The sequence below is a fragment of the Anolis carolinensis genome, chromosome 1, assembly GCF_035594765.1.
Source record: "Anolis carolinensis isolate JA03-04 chromosome 1, rAnoCar3.1.pri, whole genome shotgun sequence".
In the NCBI taxonomy this organism is placed as follows: Eukaryota; Metazoa; Chordata; class Lepidosauria; order Squamata; family Dactyloidae; genus Anolis; species Anolis carolinensis.
Window position 1 is genome coordinate 294,754,680 of NC_085841.1, and position 16,698 is coordinate 294,771,377.

Here is a 16,698-nt window from a genome sequence, read left to right on the forward strand (position 1 = left end):
TTCTTTTTCTCTCTTGCTATCTCTCTCTCTCTTAAAATGTGTTCTTTTAAATCCTGTTAGAGCCTGAGCCCAATAGCTGGAATAGAAAGTTGATATAAAATCTCTTCTTTCAGTACTTTTAATTCCTGCACCACAAAAAACAGCTCCATACAGGTCACATTCTCACAAGATAACCGATCATTTTTATGTTGCCATGATGTGAGTACAAAATCTTGAAGATGTACTGGTCTGGCCGGGTGTCAGGTGCATTCAACCAGGTTTCACTTGTGGAAGTGATGACAGTATTGCTCAAGTAGTAAAAGGATAAAAAGATGCTGGTGATGATTCTTAGACTTGAGCTATCAAACATAGTTTAGTTCTATTTATACAGTCAAAGGTGTATTGCTTGGCCCTTTCTTGACCTTGCCTCAGTTGAAGACAAAAGTTTGGTATCATCTGCTGTGTTGAACAAGAGAGATGCATTCCCTTTCAGCCTAGATTTCTTCCTCTTCCAAGTGAAGAAAAGAACAGTGTGTTCAGAGAGTTATTTCACAATTGACATATCAGTAGTGCTGTGTCCTGTTTTTCAATATACATCCAAATACACCAACACATCCCTGTATTGATGAGAATCTCTGTGGTATAGAGGTTTGTGTTGTATTGGGACTTTGGATACCAGTGTCTGAATTCTGCACTCAGCCATAAAATTAACTGAGTGGTCTTGGGCAAGTAACACTCTCTCAGTCTTAGGGGAACACTGTGGCATGCCTCCTCTGTACAAATCTTGTACAGAGGACAATCCACCCACTTCGATGGATTGTCACCTTGTCGTGGTGAGGGGGCTTGCGTATTCCAATGAACCTGCGGGCACAACCACCGGAGTCATGCACTCCCAGAAGTGGCCACAGGGGAGGTTCCAGACCAAGCACAATCCGAAGACCCAAAGACCTTAACGGCGGAGCAGGCGGAGGATAACATGGTACATGTTACAACGGCTGTGAAGGAGGAAAAAGGCTGCAACAGACTGAGAAGCCACTCTCATTGTGTTAACCACACCACTGCTGGAACCTCACTCTGTGAAGACTGTGTGTTCACCAGCCGTGCACCGACCTCCACACATTAAAAAAAATCACGCACAGGCATATTCCAAGAAAATAACAACAAACCAACAAAAGTCCCATGGCGATCAGTGAGTGGCGATGGGGACAGGACTGTGAAATCTGGAAGCCCCTAATCACAGACTGGCTCATGGGCGGTGGATATGGACTCAGTCATTCTACCTCAAGGTCCGAGGCAGTTGAGTATTTTGGCAGATGTATCCAAGATTGAGCAGCCCTTTTTGGATCCCCTCTGCTCACCCCACACGGGGAAGGGGCTAGAAAAGGTACCCTAAACATAGTCTGCCTCTCTTATCCCTGACTGGACTGCCGCGTCCAGAGGGGTCACCACTCTGCAGCCAAAAAAGAGATATGAACTTTGGAAAATGGAACGTACGGACACTGTTGGATAACACTGACAGCGAACGCCCCAAACGCAGGACTGCTATCATTGCAAGGGAGCTGGGACGCTTTAAGATCAACATAGCAGGCCTTCAGGAGACCTGGAGAGCAGGAGAGTGACAGCTGAAGAAAGAAAAAGGAGGCTACACCTTCTTCTGGAAGGGACTGCCTGAAGAAGAGCGAAGAATACACGGAGTTGGCTTTGCTATCAGAAATGACCTGGTGAAGCACCTGACTGAAGCACCCACTGGCATCAACCAACGACTCTCAACCCTCCGAATTAACCTTGCCAAAAACCAACAGGCAACCATCATATGTGCCTATGCACCAACTCTAGATGCTGACGAAGTCATCAAGGAAAATTTTTTATTGTCAACTGGACACCATCCTATCAGAGATACCTAAGAAGGACAAAATCATCCTCCTGGGGGACTTTAATGCCAGAGTCGGATGGGACTCTGGCCTGTGGCCAGGGATTATTGGAAAAGACAGGGTCGGAAACAGCAACTCGAGTGGCATCTTGCTTCTCACCAAATGCGGAGAGCACAACCTTGTCATCACCAACACGCTCTTCCGCCAGAAAAACAAATTCAAGACATCATGGAAGCACCCTTGGTCAAAGCATTGGCACCTCTTGGACTATGTAATTAAACGTGCCAGAGACCGCCGCGATGTGCTTCTCACAAGAGCCATGACACATGCTGATGAGTGCTGGACAGACCACAGGTTAATCCGATCCACGATGGCTATCAAGATCATCCTCAAATGCAGACTCCAAGGAAGAAAAATAAGGCATAAAATGAACACCCAAACCCTTCAGGAGCCCTCCAAACGAGCCCTTCTCCAAACAACACTCAAGGATCATCTACCCACAGAACACCCCAAAAATGTTGAGGAACATTGGAACAAACTGAAGACCTCCATCATCACAGCCTGCGAAGAAACCATTGGATACCAAACTAAGAAACATCAAGACTGGTTTGACGATAATGACCAAGAGATCCAACAGCTAATTGATAACAAAAGGAAAGCCTTCCAAACATGGCAGAGAGACACCAACTGTGCTGCCAAGAAAAAGATCTATGGCAGTGCAAAAGCTGAGGCCCAAAGAAGGACCAGAGAACTCAAGAACATCTGGTGGACAAAGAAGGCTGAAGAAATCCAACACTTTGCAGATACCCATGATGCTCAGGGATTTTTCAAAGCCACAAAGATAATTTATGGACCAAGAAACCATGGCATACAGCCTCTACACTCATCAGATGGAACCAAAATTCTGAAGGATAAAACATCAATTGCGTTGGAAAGAGAACTACCAGAACCTGCTGAATCGCAGCTCCAATGTGGCCGAAGAGACCCTCTCACAAATCCTGCAACAACAAAGCAGGGATGAGCTTGCAGCTCTGCCTAGTTTGGAAGAAGTTAGCAATGCCATCAACCAACAAAAAAACGACAACGCCAGCAGACCTGATGGCTGAAATCTTCAAAACGGGTGGACCTGAGCTGATACAACAACTCCACCAGCTCATTGAAAAGGTGTGGGTGACCGAGAAAATCCCAGCAGACTTCAAGGATGCCACCATCATCACCCTTTTCAAGAAAGGGGATAGAACAGACTGCAGGAACTATTGTGGTATTTCCCTTCTAACCTCCACTGGGAAAATCCTCGCAAAAATCCTTGCAAACCGCCTTCTCCCTGTCTCAGAAGACACCCTCCCAGAATCCCAGAATGGCTTCCGTCCCTCCAGAGGAACAGTGGACATGATCTTCACTGCTCGACGGTTCCAAGAAAAATGCAGGGAACAAAACCAATCTCTGTACATTGCATTCATTCAGAATGAAGCAGAGAGTGTTTGATGATCAGGACATCCGTAGAGATACCAAGGTGCTTGTATAAAGCCATTGTCCTCCCAACCCTGCTCTACGCCTGCAAAACGTGGACAGTCTACAGACATCACACCAAACTACTTAAGCGTTTCCATCAGCGTTGCCTCAGAAAAATCCTGCAAATCTCTTGGGAAGACAGGCGGACAAATGTCAGCATGCTGGAAGAAGCAAAGACCACCAGCATTGAAGCGATGCTCCTACGCCATCAACTCCGCTGGACTGGCCATGTTGTCTGAATGCCCGATCACCGTCTCCCAAAGCAGTTGCTCTACTCCAAACTGAAGAACAGGAAACGTAATGTTGGTGGACAGGAAAAGAGATTTAAAGATGGGCTTAAAGTCAACCTTTAAAACTGTGGCATAGACACTGAGAACTGGCAAGCCCTGGCCCTTGAGCGCTCTAATTGGAGGTCAGCTGTGACCGGCAGTGCTGCGGAGTTTGAAGAGGCACGAATGGAGGGCTTAAGGGAGAAACGTGCCAAGAGGAAGGAGCGTCAAGCCAACCCTGACTGGGACCGCCTTCCACCTGGAAACCGATGTCCTCACTGCGGGAGAACATGCAGATCAAGAATAGGTCTCTTCAGCCATCTATGGGCACACGCCCAAGATGGAAAACAATCATCCTCAAACTACGAGGGATCGCCTAAGTGAGTACAAATCTTGCCAAGGAAAACCCATGATAGATTTGCTTTCAATTTACTATAAGTCATAAATAACTTGAAGGCATACAATACCACACAAATAATCTTATCTTTATACTTTCACAAATATGCAAAATGAAGCTCATTTCCCTGCATACTGAATATGCAGAAAGACAAACAATGGGGTCACCAGGCACTCTAGAGCTGAAACTTCCCCGTGTTGCCCAAAATAATGTTCTGCATTTATGTTGGAAGGAAATAAAATAAATATCTGAGCCAACTAAGAAACATTATACAACACCATTGGTGAGTGTGATGAAGTTGTAATTAATTGGCTTTATCTTTTACCATTTTTACCCACCTTTGTCTGAATGCATTCTTCTCTTGCTGCACATTCTATGAAGCTTGCATCTTACAAGTGATTGATGTAAGTATAAGTGTAGCCTGTGCACATTCTAAATCCCCTTTTGGAATTGGGCATAGAGGGCCTTTCTCCTGCCCTTTAAGTCCATCCAGAAAACTTGCCACTGTTCTAGACTGCCAGGTTCAGGAATGGTTCCTGCTGTTCTGGTATCAAAGGAGGGGAATGGCAGTTCAAACCATTAAGAGCTGGCTGCTCTGGGTTTTGGAGGGACAAAAAGGCAGGTACATTCCATTTGGGAATGCAAATGGAATGCTCCGCTGACCAAACAGAGATCGGTTGCTTCGCTAAGGCCTAAATCAAACCCTCTCCTCCCCCCACACACATCTCCTTTCCTTTGGGGTAAGGCACCTTCCTGGTACAGGTCAAGGACCACTTCTGCACTGAAGCCAAACTATGGAAGTTCAACTTAAGAATACTTACAGTACAGAAATGATGTCCTTTGCAACTGCCCAATACAATAGTAGCTATGAAAATGAATGTTCATTAAAAAGCAAGTAACCAGATTAATGACATCTCACAAACACTCTACATTACTTTTAATGTCAGAGGCAGCATATTTTTGAAGGCCAGTTGCTGGGGAATACAAATACTTGCGTGACCTTCTTTTGGCCATTATATTGAACATTATTGGAAGAGAAGATACAATCACAGTCCATCCCACTTTCTATGATGAAATGTAACTCCAGTGACTGCATGCAACCTAGCTGAGCCTTGACTATCAATTCAGTCATCCATTTCTGTGCCCTTTCTCATGCCTGCATTCTGTACCCTCCTCCATTATACCATTATGATCTTCCAGTTTAATGATGCTGTGATTAAATTCTGTGGTATTGTTAATTAATTAATTGACAAGAACATGGAATATATGAAAATCATTTAATGTAGCTGAAGTGTTGCTTGTGAGAGATTAACTTTCTTCAGTTACTCTTCCTTCTCCCTTCACCTGTTATGGGAAAAATGATCCAATCTATTTGATAAGCGGTTTGAAAGTTGAGTTTTCCAAGCTGTTTCTTGGAGTTCTTCAAGGGTTTTCTGTCAATACATTGGCTCTTGCTCCTTCTAGTAATGCCTCCGCATTGAATCAAAGGAGATAATCCTTCAATTGATATAGTTAAATGTCTGTTAGGATAGATTTTTCTCTCCATCAGTAGAAGAATTTCACTGTCAGAAAAAAATAGTTCATTTCTGGCAGTCTTATCACTGTTTCCCACAAAAGACCAAAATGTGGGAGAAATTCTTCATGCTGCCTACATGCAGCTAGATATATGTGGGTGGGCTGATGAATGCATCAACATGAATAGGTCAAATTTAATGTGAATTAATTCATTTTATTGAAAGATGCACAGTATTCTAGACCTTGCACTGCAGTTGAAAAGGTTGAAAAAGTGAAGGATTTGAGTTCTTGAAAGCACACCAAGGACAAAAATCTGAAAATCTGTTAGATTCATTTCTCAGAATCCCACCAAAACTCTTGTCGTATTGAAATTTCACATCAAATTAAAAGACTCCCTTCCTTTCTTTTGGTGCTTTCTTGCATGGGACATGGTTTTCTTAATGCCCCCATAGGTATACATTTTTTCCTTTAACTAAAACCTTTTATCTTGTGTTAGGTTATGGTTGAACTTTCTTGGATTCTATTTGGTATAAAAGCTAAAAAAAATAAACATTTCCAAACATTTCTCAAATATACACATTTTAGTAATATGTATCTACTTGCATAATTTGGAGAAAGTAGGGAAAAAGAATAAAATGCTATTGTTTTTCTTCAGCTGACAGGAAAACAATGTGTGTGTGTGTGTGTGTTCTTTTATAATAGGTTTGGAGATCATGAATTAGACACATTTCCAGGTGGGACCACAGTTAATGTGATTTTTTTTTTCTTAACCAAGTTTAAAATAAAATAGCTCCCATGTTGGCTGCCCCAAGCTTTCTGGATGAAGGCCAGAAAACAAATAAGAGAGAAAATACAAAGCCTAGATTTATCACATAAAAGATGTCACATATCTGACTACACTTAACCCCATCACTGTTTTATAGCATATAAGTGATGGAACAAAGAAGCTAATACCTGATTCCTATCCTTGCACAATAAGAGTACCCTAGAGTTTGGCATTCCAGTCTTCATCTCATACAATACAGAGTCATACAATAGATCACCAGCAAAGCATTGTACAAGACAAAAAAGAAAGCCTATTATTGCCTGTCTTGCACACACTTTACTGAGCATTGCATTTTAAAGGGCAGCCATGTCAGGCTTCATGCCCTTTTCCAATGCCTAAAATGTTTTCTTTGTTCTCACACATTTGGCACCCGAATCTCTTGATGAGAAATTGTAACAAGACCAGAAAAAAGCAGCATGCAACTCCATTCCTGTCACAAACACTGTAATGGAAAAACCGAGTGGCACAACCCAAACCAGTTTCCCATGTAATCTCCAAAACATGTAATTTTGTGTTACCTGCTCCAGAGACATGGTTACTTCTCCTCTGAACCGAGAACAGAGAATGAATGGCATCTAATTTCCCATTAAACTGTGAGGTCCCCTAAGGAAAAATGTCCGATTGTTTCCAAGTCTGTGGAGTGATACTGGCGTAAAGTTATGAAACCAAGTAGTTTCATTCTGTTATTTGAAAACTTTTTTTTGTTTTGACTGGTCTTGTTCATGACTCTCAAAAGGTTTTCTTACTAAAAGAAAAGTTGTAGAGAGGAATAAAGTGTTTGTTTCCCTGAGAAAAGGTGATCTGTGCTCATTTTGAAATCTCATGGAAATTGTTAATTTAATTAGTGATCTAAAGCTGCAACCACAGATTTTATAAAAGTAATGTGTGTCTGTGTGTGTTGGTGCATGTGTTATGGACATACCTCTACAACTGTGTGGCCAAAATAGAGACCGACAGTAGAGTCTCACTTATCCAATGTTCTGGATTATCCAACGCATTTTTGTAGTCAATGTTTTCAATACATCGTGTTATTTTGGTGCTAAATTCATAAATACAGTAATTACTACATAGTATTAATGTGTAATGAACTACTTTTTCTGTCAAATTTGTTGTATAACATGATGTTTTGATGCTTAATTTGTAAAATCATAACCTATTTTGATGTTTAATAGGCTTTTTCTTAATATCTCCTTATTATCCATCATATTCGCTTATCCAATGTTCTGCCGGTCCGTTTAGGTTGAATAAGTGAGGCTCTACTGTATTTCTAGTGGCAGATCTTTGGATGATTTGCATTCAACCAGCAAGGATTTTTAGTGTACAGCACCTAAATTTAATGGCAGACATTAACAGAAACGCTTCTGCCCAGGGATTTTTTCATCTTCATTACAGCTCATGTTCCCTCAAAGCCTTCTCCAAGAGTATACAAAATCTTGAGGAGTCATTTTTTGGGTAGTGTCAATAGCTGCAAATGGGAATGAAGTGGTATAAATTCCTGTTGCTGTGTCTGTGAAGTGTCAGCACAGCAGTCCATTTAGGCCCATATATTTTATAACACCAAGAACCAAATTACTTCCCATGCATTGTAAATTATGCCGCTGAGATGAATTAAGCATTTATAAGCAAGAGTAGATATTTCTATTGAAGTCTATGAGCAACATTGAGTTCTGGTACTCAAAATAATTTTCTGGCTTCAGAAAGTGATTAATTTTTAATAAATGTATATAAAAAAAACCATAGTAGATCCCAGACCTAAGGTTCCTCCTATTCTAGGAGCAAAAGGTATAGAACACAAAATCCAACAAATCCCTTGGCAAATGTAACTACTTCTGTATATTTTCACAGCAACCAAAGAGCTCAAGATAGTATATATAATGACTCCTTACCAATTGTAATCTTACAAGTTATACTATGTTGAGATGTAGTGTTTAGTCTTTGGTTTTAAAATAGCTCTAATGAAGCTAGATGAATGTTTCTTCCCATGTTTCTTCCCATGCAATTACTTTTTGAATGATAAATTCCAAAAACCTCAGCCATCATAGTCTCTGGATATTTTTTTTTTCAAGCTTCTTAGATAAACCAAGCAACACTGAATTCCCACCAAGTTCCCATTCATAAGTAATTTGAAATAAATTTGGAAACTTTTCCTCTCAAAAAATCTGACAGAAATCAAATTAATTTCAGTTATTCAGTCTAAAGAATTTCTCAGGGAATCTTTATCACCCATAAACTGTCAGCCAATTTTGCCGCAAGCAAAATTGAGAACAAGCGTAGAAGTGATTTGTCGTAAGAGACATGGCAAGCCTCAAAATTTTTGATAGGATTAGCACAAAGTGTCAGGGGAAAGGAAGGGGTATTACAAGAGTAAGCAAGCACAGTAGGGCAAACATCCTGCTTCACACCTTATTAAAGAAATCACCACAAGTTTCTGGAACCTTATGGCCCTGTTGCATAGCATCCACTACCTGCTGCCTCAGACCTCAAGTGAAAGAGAAATAGAACAAATAATGCTAGTAAAATTAATCAAACCCCCAATTATTGTGCCTTTTCTCTTGAAACTGGACCTAGTTAGAGGAAAGGCAAACTAATCAACTTCTGTATTAATAGCAAATCAGGGAGTCAGCATGGTTTATAGTGATTTGAGTGTTGGATTAGGGGGCCAGTTGCATGGACCTCATAAAGCAGAGCAGGTCCAGAGTGGCAATAGTCCAGACCAGGCCCAGAGTGACTATACACTCTATCTCCATGCTGCTGGATGGGAATCCTTTCCTTTACCATCATTTGTTGCTGCAGCAACAGCCACAGATCTATGGAAAGCTCCTGGCTATTGCCAGGTGCCTTTGCAAATATCAGCAAAGGCACCCACATGGCTTGGAGAAAGAGGGGGTCCCCTCCTTTGCCCCCTCCTTTTGCTAGGTCATATGGGCACCTTTGTTGACATCTACAGAGGTGCACAGAAATAGTCAGAAGCTCTCCAGAGTTATGTGGCCTCTGTCACAATGACAAACAACAACAACAACAACAACAACAACAACAACAAAATATCAGTGATAATTTATTTATGCCACAGAGTGTAGGGGAATCAGGATGGTATAACTTCTGGCATACTTTGGGTTTTATGTCTCATGTAGATGGGCCCTAGGATTACAGGAGACCAGAATTTAATCCTCTTTCAGTGGTGGGCAAGTCACACTCCCTCAGCAACAAAGGGAAAGAATGGGCAACCTTTTCTGAATAGATAGTAATACGTTCACTATAAGTTGGAGTTGATTCCAAGGTGCATCAACAAATCAGCAACACAGAAGTAATTGTCACGACCCAGGTTGCAAAGGCACCAATAACCAAACACAGAGGCCAGAATCTAACTAATATCTTTATTGAAGGAATATATAAAGTTAATAAAAGCAGATGTAAAAGTTAGTCCAGAAGCAGACCTTTCAAGAAAGGTCAAAATTAGTCCAAAAAGGCAATGTCCAATATGAAATATAAGGTCCAAAGTTGTAATCCAATAACCGAAACACTCACTTTGCCAGGCAAAGTGAGGGGAGATGACAAGGTCCTTTAGTCCATAACTTGAGTAAGGCTAGGAAATAACTTGATACTTGAAACAAGGCTTAAAACGTGGAACAAGGTAACTAGGAACAAGAACGAGGTCCGTGGAATAACTTGGTAAAATCCGTGGAACAAGGCAAGGATTCGTCCTGGGAAACAAGGCAAAGTCCGTAGATAAACAAAGGCTGGGAAGCAAGGCGAAGGCTGGAAAGCAGGGCTAGGCTTGAGCAGGAGCGAGGCTTGAATCGGAGCGCGCTGTCCAGACACAACTCGCTCCGTAGGCTGACGAATTGACTCCGCGAAGTTACTACGCGGGCAAAACACCTATATAGAGTCTAACTTTCTCACCGAAGCAGTTCTCTGGGAATCAGAAACGAAAGCTAAACTCTGAGACCAGATGTTAAACTCCTTAAAGATTCTCACGAGAAACAGTCTTAATTGGCTACATTCTTAGCTGCAATCCTCGCACTCCTGCGCGAAGCTGATTCCAAACTTCTCTGTTGTTTACAAAACTCCCGGCGCAAGAACACGGGAGAAGTAGGCTCTGGGCTTGTTTGACATACTTCTGGGAGACAACTTTCTTGCAGGTGCAAGGTTCCCAGATCTGCCTGGGAAAGATCTGGCTGAGAGGAATCCAGTTCAGACTGGGAAGGTAAAAAACCCAAGTTTTCCTCCTCATCAGGAATTACAATGTCCTGAGCAGGACTACAAGGCCCATGGGTCATCACACTATCCCCCTCCTCAAGGCCCCTCCCAAACTGGGGCCCTCTCCCCGAGGCGCGAGGTCGCGGCTTGGCGGGATAGGTCTGATGAAAGCGGCGGGTTAGATCAGGAGCATGGACTGTGGAGGCGTCTTCCCAAGAGCGTTCCTCAGGGCCAAAACCCACCCAGTCAATGAGATATTGTAGGCGGCGGCGATGAAAGCGAGAATCCAAAATGTCCTCAACCTCGAACTCCTCCTCCCCATTCATCAAAACAGGAGGGGGGGCCGGTTGGTCTGAATCAGGACGCACACCATCCGCCGGAAGGAGCAGGGAACGGTGAAACACTGGGTGAATGTGCATGGAACGCGGAAGTTGGAGTTTGAAAGTCACGGGGTTTAATTGCGCCACCACCGGATAGGGACCAATGAAACGGGCATCTAACTTCCGGCAAGGGCGGTGGGAGGGCAGAAAGCGAGTGGACAGAAAAACCCGTTCTCCTACCTTGATTTCAGGGCCCGGCTGGCGGTGTTTATCAGCGTGGCGTTTATAGTCCTCCTTGGCTTGGTCCAGTTGCTGGAGCAAAAGTTGTTGTACCGCTGTGAGTTCCTGTAGCCAATCCTCTGCTGCGGGAACTTCTGAGGTTTCAATGACAGGGGGAAAGAAACGTGGATGGAAGCCGTAGTTTGCAAAGAACGGCGTTTCTTTTGTAGAAGCTTGAACTCCATTGTTGTAGGCAAACTCAGACAGTGGTAACAGAGAAGCCCAATTGTCCTGTTGGTAATTTACATAACAGCGAAGATACTGCTCCAAAGTGGCATTGGTGCGCTCCGTTTGCCCATCTGTTTGGGGATGATGAGCTGAAGATAAGCGGGAGTCTATGCCCAATAGTTTTTGTAGCGCCTTCCAAAAACGAGAGGTGAATTGAGATCCACGGTCTGTGACTAAACTCTTGGGCAATCCATGTAGTCTGAAAACATGTTGAAGGAATAGATCCGCAGTCTCTTTGGCCGTGGGGAGGCCTTCGCAGGGAATGAAATGGGCTAACTTGGTGAAAAGGTCCACCACCACTAAGATCGTGGTGAATCCACAAGAAGGTGGTAGGTCAGTGATGAAATCCGCAGAAATTATTTCCCATGGACGAGATGGAGTAGGAAGGGGATGCAGTAGCCCTGAGGGCTTCTCCCTTCTTATCTTGGAGCGCTGGCATACTGGGCAGGTGTTGACATATTTTTCCACATCCTTGCGGATCTTGGGCCACCAAAAATCCCTTAGGATCAGATGCATGGTTTTAAATAGTCCGAAGTGTCCTGCTGGTTTGCAGTCATGACACAGACGGAGCGCTTTTTCCCTGCCCGGTCCGGGTGGGATATAAACATGATTTCTATAGCAAAGCAGCCCATCTCTAAGTGAAAAGGGAAAATGCAGACCTTGGCGAAGTTGGTCCTGCGCCCAGGCATCTGCTTGCTGACTAGCCCTGATTTCTTGAGCACAGATGGGTCCTGGAGTAGAGGAAGTTGAACCAATGGAAATGGATTTGGTGTTCCCCACTGTGAGCGTGGCAAAGTTCTCGGGTTGTAATAGTTGGGATTCAAAGGCCTCCTTACGTCCTGCAGCGTATTCCGGTTTACGTGACAAGGCGTCTGCTTGCTTGGTCTGGGCTGGGGTCACGTAATGAATCTGGAAGTTGAAACGTTCGAAGAATAAAGCCCAACGTTGCTGCCTCTGATTCAGTTTGCGGGCAGTTCTTAGATGTTCTAGGTTACGATGATCAGTATGGACTTCAATGGGAAATTTGGCCCCTTCTAGCCAATGTCTCCAAGTTTCAAAGGCTGCCTTTATGGCCAGTAGTTCTTTTTCCCAAATGGTGTAATTCCTCTCTGGTGTGGTTAGTTGACGAGAGTAAAAGGCACAGGGATGGAGGTGATCTCCCACCGGTTGTAAGAGTACCGCCCCAATTGCCACATCAGAGGCGTCCGCTTGCACAACAAAAGGGGTTCCAGGATTTGGGTGCTGTAGAATCGGCTGGGACGTGAATAGTTTCTTTAGTTGCTGGAACCCTTTCTCTGCTTGATCAGTCCAGCGGAAAGGCTGTTTTCCACGGATGCAGCTAGTGATGGGGTCAGACCAGCGGGCAAAATCTGGAATGAACTTGCGGTAATAGTTCGCGAACCCCAAGAAACGCTGCACTTCTTTCTTGTTAGTTGGCGCCCGCCATTCCAATACTGCTGAAACCTTGGCTGGATCCATGGAAAGCCCTAGAGGCGAGATGCGGTAACCAAGGAAATCTACCTCTTGTAGATCAAAGGCGCATTTTTCCAGCTTGGCATAAAGTCCATGATCCCGCAATCGTTGTAACACCATTTTGACGTGGTTCTCATGTTCTGATTGTGATCTAGAAAACACCAAAAAATCGTCCAGGTAGATTATCAAGAACCTGTCTAGATAGTCCTGAAAAATGTCATTGACAAAATGCTGGAACGTTGCGGGAGCTCCGCATAAACCGAAATTCATAACTCGGGACTCGAATAATCCGAATTTGGTCTGGAAGGCGGTCTTCCACTCGTCCCCTTCCCTGATGCGAACTAAGTTGTAAGCCCCCCGAAGATCCAGCTTGGTGTAAACCTTGGCTCCTCGAAGCCGATCCAGTAGATCCGAGATTAGGGGCAGGGGATAGCTGTTCCGCTTGGTGATATTGTTCAATGCTCTGTAGTCCACCACCAAGCGTAGTTCCCCTGACTTCTTCTTCACAAACATCACTGGGGAGGCGGCTGGGGATTGAGAGGGTCTGATGAATCCCTTGCGAAGGTTTGTCTCTATGAATTCCCTGAGAGCTTCTTGCTCTGGTTCAGTCAGGGAGTAGAGATGCCCTCGCGGGATCGGGGCCCCCTCCACCAAGTCAATGGCACAGTCATAAGGTCTATGTGGGGGTAATTTTTCGGCTTCTTTCTCGTTGAATACATCCCAATACTCGGAGTACTTCTTTGGCAAGGTGATGATGGGCTCGGTGTCTGTGGCATGGCAGACCTTGGCTACGAGGCAATGGTTTTGGCAGTACGGCGAAGCAAACTGCAGTTCTCTGTTGGACCAGGAGATGTTAGGGTCGTGGAGAGTCAGCCATGGAATTCCCAAAATCACAGGGAAATGGGGAACCTCGGTAACAAAGAAGGAAATCTCTTCCATATGTTCCCTTATCCACATCCTGGTGGGTTCCGACCACTGACTTACGGGGCCCGTCTTGAGGGGGCGGCCGTCTATGGCTTGCACCACACGGGCATTCTTGAAATCATGATATTGTAATCCCAGAGAGTCGGCATACTCTCTATCAATGAAATTGTTGGTAGCTCCAGAGTCTATCATGGCGTGGATCATGACGGGTCCCCTTTTTGCTGACCATAATGTGACCACGAGAAGGAACAGGACCCCGGTTGGCGGCTCTTGAATGGATTTTTTGACCGGGTTGGCGAGCCTCTCTACACCCGGTCGTTGGCTTCCCCCGCCGGCTGTGTGCCAGTCGGCTCAGACGCCTTCGTCTCCGTGGAGGACGCCGCCGCAAGACGGGCGGCAGGCTTCCCTTTGGCTGGGCACTCTCTGGCGAAATGGCCCCCATTCCCGCAGTACCAACAGAGGTTTAAGCGTTGACGACGGGCCTTCTCGGCGGCATCCAGTCTGGGACGCACATTGCCCAACTGCATCGGCACCTCCTCGCCTCCTCTGGGGTATGGGGTTGGCGGTGGGGGTCTCCACACTGGACGTGGCTGAACGCTGATGGGAGCGGGGGGTTTTGCCCCGGCTCTACTGCCCTGGCCTCGAACCCACTGTTTCCTGTTGGCAATCATGACTTCAGCCCGTAAACATTGATCAATGAGTGCCTCGAGGGTCTGGGGAGGATCCACCTTGGAGATTTCTTCCAGCATTTCAATGTTGAGACCCTCCCGGAATTGTCCTCTGAGGGCTACATCGTTCCAGCCGGTGTTGTGGGCCAGCACTCGGAACTCGGCTATATACTGAGACATAGGTCTGTCTCCTTGGAAAAGGCGACGGAGTTTGTGTCCGGCTGCCTCCAAATTGTCCTCGATTCCCCAAGTCTCCTTGAGGTGGTCCAAGAAGTGTTGCGCTGATCTTAGGTGTGGAGAGGCTTGGTCGTACAGTGCCGTCGCCCAATTGGCCGCTGGCCCGTCTAGAAGACTGTAAACCCACGCCACCTTGATGTCTTCTTGGGGAAACTCGGCATCTCGGGCCTCTAGATAAGCTTGACATTGGCGACGGAAAACATGAACCTTAGAAGCTTCTCCAGTAAACTTGGTAGGCAACGCCATGGCCGGGAGGCGGACTCCGCGCTCCCGCAAGCCCTTTATTTCTCCATCCTGGGCGTTGAGTCTGTCGCGGATGCGATCCACCTCATCCTTGTCGATGGTGTAGGTAAGCGGCTGCCCACCCGGCACGGTTCCGGTAGACATTCTGGCCTTGGTTAATTGGTGCTTATGGGTGGCGGAGTCAAACTGTCACGACCCAGGTTGCAAAGGCACCAATAACCAAACACAGAGGCCAGAATCTAACTAATATCTTTATTGAAGGAATATATAAAGTTAATAAAAGCAGATGTAAAAGTTAGTCCAGAAGCAGACCTTTCAAGAAAGGTCAAAATTAGTCCAAAAAGGCAATGTCCAATATGAAATATAAGGTCCAAAGTTGTAATCCAATAACCGAAACACTCACTTTGCCAGGCAAAGTGAGGGGAGATGACAAGGTCCTTTAGTCCATAACTTGAGTAAGGCTAGGAAATAACTTGATACTTGAAACAAGGCTTAAAACGTGGAACAAGGTAACTAGGAACAAGAACGAGGTCCGTGGAATAACTTGGTAAAATCCGTGGAACAAGGCAAGGATTCGTCCTGGGAAACAAGGCAAAGTCCGTAGATAAACAAAGGCTGGGAAGCAAGGCGAAGGCTGGAAAGCAGGGCTAGGCTTGAGCAGGAGCGAGGCTTGAATCGGAGCGCGCTGTCCAGACACAACTCGCTCCGTAGGCTGACGAATTGACTCCGCGAAGTTACTACGCGGGCAAAACACCTATATAGAGTCTAACTTTCTCACCGAAGCAGTTCTCTGGGAATCAGAAACGAAAGCTAAACTCTGAGACCAGATGTTAAACTCCTTAAAGATTCTCACGAGAAACAGTCTTAATTGGCTACATTCTTAGCTGCAATCCTCGCACTCCTGCGCGAAGCTGATTCCAAACTTCTCTGTTGTTTACAAAACTCCCGGCGCAAGAACACGGGAGAAGTAGGCTCTGGGCTTGTTTGACATACTTCTGGGAGACAACTTTCTTGCAGGTGCAAGGTTCCCAGATCTGCCTGGGAAAGATCTGGCTGAGAGGAATCCAGTTCAGACTGGGAAGGTAAAAAACCCAAGTTTTCCTCCTCATCAGGAATTACAATGTCCTGAGCAGGACTACAAGGCCCATGGGTCATCACAGTAATGGAGAAGGCAGGTTCCACTCTGCATCAGGTTCCTACTAAAAGCATCTTGCTCAAGCACTTCCCTCCCTAAATCTGATCCTTTTCAATACATGTATCATTGCAATATCTATGTTCTATAGTCTGAGTAGGAGGAGGTCTTGCCTTATGTCTGTGCCCACAATGTAGAATAAAAATTGTATCCTTAATACACACTTAATCAAAAAGTGTGCCAAATTCATTCTTGTGTGATCATAGGGAATGGGAGCCTCATCCTATCATTTTAAATGATAATGGGAATACTCTGTTAAAAGAAAGATGTGGGGAGGAATATCAGGACAGCACTGAATATTATTTACAGAAACCCAGGAACTAGTGCCCAAACCTATAAAATAATTAAGTTGGCTCATCAGAATGGCAAAACCATGAAAACATTTACTTTTCACACTCCCTGCTGCAAGAAATGTTTGTAGAACAATCATAAAGACTTACAGTAGAATTTTCCACTGGGTGTTTGTTTTTTAAAAAATAAATGAGCAAAAGATATGGACATTTTCACCATCTGTGCTCGGGAGAAGATAGTAAAAAGATGTTTTGATATGGAGGCTTTGAATCATCTG